Source organism: Pan troglodytes, chromosome 12, assembly GCF_028858775.2.
Source record: "Pan troglodytes isolate AG18354 chromosome 12, NHGRI_mPanTro3-v2.0_pri, whole genome shotgun sequence".
Taxonomy (NCBI): domain Eukaryota; kingdom Metazoa; phylum Chordata; class Mammalia; order Primates; family Hominidae; genus Pan; species Pan troglodytes.
The window spans coordinates 13,516,348-13,521,463 of NC_072410.2; the positions used below are offsets into that span (position 1 = coordinate 13,516,348).

Consider the following 5,116-nt stretch of genomic DNA (forward strand, 5'->3'; position numbering starts at 1 on the left):
AAGTCAGACAAGGAAAAACAAAACCACCACCAGGGTACACCAGTCAGAAAGGCATGTCCACAGACTGGGTCTCCTCTCAGTGCTCAGCAGTCCTTCAGTCTTGCCATCAAGGGCCATTGCTTTTAGGAAGCTGGAATAAAAGTGCATCTTATCTGCTCCAAGCTGCCGCCCAGAGCATGGATGTAGCGTTCTGCTTGCCCACAAATTGTTCCCCTCCTAACTTCTGGCCAAGTGCTCCTGTGAGCATCCTAGCAGAACATCTTCAATATCATATATTACAACGCAAATTTGCGAATTAAATCAATGTGGCTACACACAAGTCCAATTTGCAAAAAGGTAATTATGAATATTCAATTTTCAAATGTGCACCTCCCAGCAGTAGAAACTAAATGTGAATGTTCCCTGATGAAGAGTACAACAGGCACTTTTTATTTTTTTAATTTCAAGCCACTGTAAGAGAGAAATAAAGAATGTCTGTTGATTACACAAAGAATCAATAAAGACACAAAAGCCTCACATTTATAAATTAAAACTGCACTGCCATAATAATGTGTGCCCTCAATTATGTTACCTGTGTTGTTCATGCCAAGCGGCAAGCAATTGAGCAAAAACACCTCCATAGCACACCATCAGCCATCCACACGGGCATGCATGCCGCGGCCCTGCCGTGCACCACACACCTGTTGAACCAAGCTTTGGCTCTCCTGCGGCTTACTCAACATACACGTCGACCAGAGCAACCTAGAAAATACGTAATCAACCAGTCTATCAAAGGTCCCTGTAGTTTTTCAGTTTATTCCTGCACCATCCCCTAGTGGAATCACCAAGCAACAGCAAATGTGATTCTGCCATCCAGGTTGGAGTTGTCTTCAGTAACATGCTAGGTTACTGGGCATTTGGAGTCCACCGACTGCTAACAGCATGAAATCATTCTGATACTTGCATAACAGTGGGTTGCGGCCATGGCATGTAGCTTCCTGCCTGGAGACCACCACCAGCCACTGTACAGTCAGAGAAAAAGCAACCACAAGGGCAGGTCGGAGATGTATGGACAAAGAGGCCCTGCCCTGCCCCTCCATGGCACCTGCTCTGCTCCCATACCTTCTGCGGTATGTGCAGCCTGCCTACAACGGCAGCAGCAGGATGGAATCGGAAGCCCCGGGAAGCCTCCAGGAGGAATCTCCAAGCACTCTGCAGGTGCTGCTGGAGTATGCGCAGGGTTTGGAGGCAGGGACACGCAGAGGTCAGAACAACATCGCAGGGTGGAATGCAAACGCACACGTGGCACCCCTCTATCCACCCCTCATCCCGGCCCCACTGCTGACACTTCCTGGGGTCTGCATCTGGTAGACTGCATCTCTTCTGAAAGACGGTCTGCTCTGACCATTTTAGTGGATTTTCTCTATAAGTGAAGTGTTTTTTTTTTTTTTAATTATACTTTAAGTTTTAGGGTACATGTGCACATTGTGCAGGTTAGTTACATATGTATACATGTGCCATGCTGGTGCACTGCACCCACTAACTCGTCATCTAGCATTAGGTATATCTCCCGATGCTATCCCTCCCCCTCCCCCCACCCCACAACAGTCCCCAGAGTGTGATATTCCCCTTCCTGTGTCCATGTGATCTCATTGTTCAATTCCCACCTATGAGTGAGAATATGCGGTGTTTGGTTTTTTGTTCTTGTGATAGTTTACTGAGAATGATGATTTCCAATTTCATCCACGTCCCTACAAAGGACATGAACTCATCATTTTTTATGGCTGCATAGTATTCCATGGTGTGTATGTGCCACATTTTCTTAATCCAGTCTATCATTGTTGGACATTTGGGTTGGTTCCAAGTCTTTGCTATTGTGAATAGTGCCGCAATAAACATACGTGTGCATGTGTCTTTAGAGCAGCATGATTTATAGTCCTTTGGGTATACACCCAGTAATGGGATGGCTGGGTCAAATGGTATTTCCAGTTCTAGATCCCTGAGGAATCGCCACACTGACTTCCACAATGGTTGAACTAGTTTACAGTCCCACCAACAGTGTAAAAGTGTTCCTATTTCTCCACATCCTCTCCAGCACCTGTTGTTTCCTGACTTTTTAATGATTGCCATTCTAACTGGTGTGAGATGGTATCTCATTGTGGTTTTGATTTGCATTTCTCTGATGGCCAGTGATGGTGAGCATTTTTTCATGTGCTTTTTGGCTGCATAAATGTCTTCTTTTGAGAAGTGTCTGTTCATGTCCTTCGCCCACTTTTTGATGGGGTTGTTTGTTTTTTTTCTTGTAAATTTGTTTGAGTTCATTGTAGATTCTGGATATTAGCCCTTTGTCAGATGAGTAGGTTGCGAAAATTTTCTCCCATTTTGTAGGTTTCCTGTTCACTCTGATGGTAGTTTCTTTTGCTGTGCAGAACCTCTTTAGTTTAATTAGATCCCATTTGTCAATTTTGGCTTTTGTTGCCATTGCTTTTGGTGTTTTAGACATGAAGTCCTTGCCCATGCCTATGTCCTGAATGGTAATGCCTAGGTTTTCTTCTAGGGTTTTTATGGTTTTAGGTCTAACGTTTAAGTCTTTAATCCATCTTGAATTGATTTTTGTATAAGGTGTAAGGAAGGGATCCAGTTTCAGCTTTCTACATATGGCTAGCCAGTTTTCCCAGCACCATTTATTAAATAGGGAATCCTTTCCCCATTGCTTGTTTTTCTCAGGTTTGTCAAAGATCAGATAGTTGTAGATACGCAGCGTTATTTCTGAGGGCTCTGTTCTGTTCCATTGATCTATATCTCTGTTTTGGTACCAGTACCATGCTGTTTTGGTTACTGTAGCCTTGTGGTATAGTTTGAAGTCAGGTAGTGTGATGCCTCCAGCTTTGTTCTTTTGGCTTAGGATTGACTTGGCGATGCGGGCTCTTTTTTGGTTCCATATGAACTTTAAAGTAGTTTTTTCCAATTCTGTGAAGAAAGTCATTGGTAGCTTGATGGGGATGCCACTGAATCTGTAAATTACCTTGGGGAGTATGGCCATTTTCATGATATTGATTCTTCCTACCCATGAGCATGGAATGTTCTTCCATTTGTTTGTATCCTCTTTTATTTCCTTGAGCAGTGGTTTGTAGTTCTCCTTGAAGAGGTCCTTCACATCCCTTGTAAGTTGGATTCCTAGGTATTTTATTCTCTTTGAAGCAATTGTGAATGGGAGTTCACTCATGATTTGGCTCTCTGTTTGTCTGTTGTTGGTGTATAAGAATGCTTGTGATTTTTGTACATTGATTTTGTATCCTGAGACTTTGCTGAAGTTGCTTATCAGCTTAAGGAGATTTTGGGCTGAGACAATGGGGTTTTCTAGATATACAATCATGTCATCTGCAAACAGGGACAATTTGACTTCCTCTTTTCCTAACTGAATACCCTTTATTTCCTTCTCCTGACTAATTGCCCTGGCCAGAACTTCCAACACTATGTTGAATAGGAGTGGTGAGAGAGGGCATCCCTGTCTTGTGCCAGTTTTCAAAGGGAATGCTTCCAGTTTTTGCCCATTCAGTATGATATTGGCTGTGGGTTTGTCATAGATAGCTCTTATTATTTTGAAATACGTCCCATCAATACCTAATTTATTGAGAGTTTTTAGCATGAAGGGTTGTTGAATTTTGTCAAAGGCTTTTTCTGCATCTATTGAGATAATCATGTGGTTTTTGTCTTTGGCTCTGTTTATATGCTGGATTACATTTATTGATTTGCGTATATTGAACCAGCCTTGCATCCCAGGGATGAAGCCCACTTGATCATGGTGGATAAGCTTTTTGATGTACTGCTGGATTCGTTTTGCCAGTATTTTATTGAGGATTTTTGCATCAATGTTCATCAAGGATATTGGTCTAAAATTCTCTTTTTTGGTTGTGGCTCTGCCTGGCTTTGGTATCAGAATGATGCTGGCCTCATAAAATGAGTTAGGGAGGATTCCCTCTTTTCCTAGTGATTGGAATAGTTTCAGAAGGAATGGTACCAGTTCCTCCTTGTACCTCTGGTAGAATTCGGCTGTGAATCCATCTGGTCCTGGACTCTTTTTGGTTGGTAAGCTATTGATTATTGCCACAATTTCAGCTCCTGTTACTGGTCTATTCAGAGATTCAACTTCTTCCTGGTTTAGTCTTGGGAGAGTGTACGTGTCGAGGAATTTATCCATTTCTTCTAGATTTTCTAGTTTATTTGCATAGAGATGTTTGTAGTATTCTCTGATGGTAGTTTGTATTTCTGTGGGATCGGTGGTGATATCCCCTTTATCATTTTTTATTGCGTCTATTTGATTCTTCTCTCTTTTTTTCTTTATTAGTCTTGCTAGCGGTCTATCAATTTTGTTGATCCTTTCAAAAAACCAGCTCCTGGATTCATTAATTTTTTGAAGGGTTTTTTGTGTCTCTATTTCCTTCAGTTCTGCTCTGATTTTAGTTATTTCTTGCCTTCTGCTAGCTTTTGAACGTGTTTGCTCTTGCTTTTCTAGTTCTTTTAATTGTGATGTTAGGGTGTCAATTTTGGATCTTTCCTGCTTTCTCCTGTGGGCATTTAGTGCTATAAATTTCCCTCTACACACTGCTTTGAATGCGTCCCAGAGATTCTGGTATGTTGTGTCTTTGTTCTCGGTTTCAAAGAACATCTTTATTTCTGCCTTCATTTCGTTATGTACCCAGTAGTCATTCAGGAGCACGTTGTTCCGTTTCCATGTAGTTGAGAGGTTTTGAGTGAGATTCTTAATCCTGAGTTCTAGTTTGATTGCACTGTGGTCTGAGAGATAGTTTGTTATAATTTCTGTTCTTTTACATTTGCTGAGGAGAGCTTTACTTCCCAGTATGTGGTCAATTTTGGAATAGGTGTGGTGTGGTGCTGAAAAAAATGTATATTCTGTTGATTTGGGGTGGAGAGTTCTGTAGATGTCTATTAGGTCCGCTTGGTGCAGAGCTGAGTTCAATTCCTGGGTATCCTTGTTGACTTTCTGTCTCGTTGATCTGTCTAATGTTGACAGTGGGGTGTTAAAGTCTCCCATTATTAATGTGTGGGAGTCTAAGTCTCTTTGTAGGTCACTCAGGACTTGCTTTATGAATCTTGGTGCTCCTGTATTGGGTGC

The 5,116-nt window shown here is 41.9% G+C and overlaps 1 protein-coding gene across 2 annotated transcripts in view; it reads right to left on the minus strand.

The window, feature by feature from the left end:
* The window catches only part of SH3RF3 (SH3 domain containing ring finger 3), a 353,462-nt gene that overhangs the window by 192,629 nt on the left and 155,717 nt on the right, over window positions 1–5,116 (minus strand). The gene's annotated exons all lie outside the window — the stretch shown is intronic.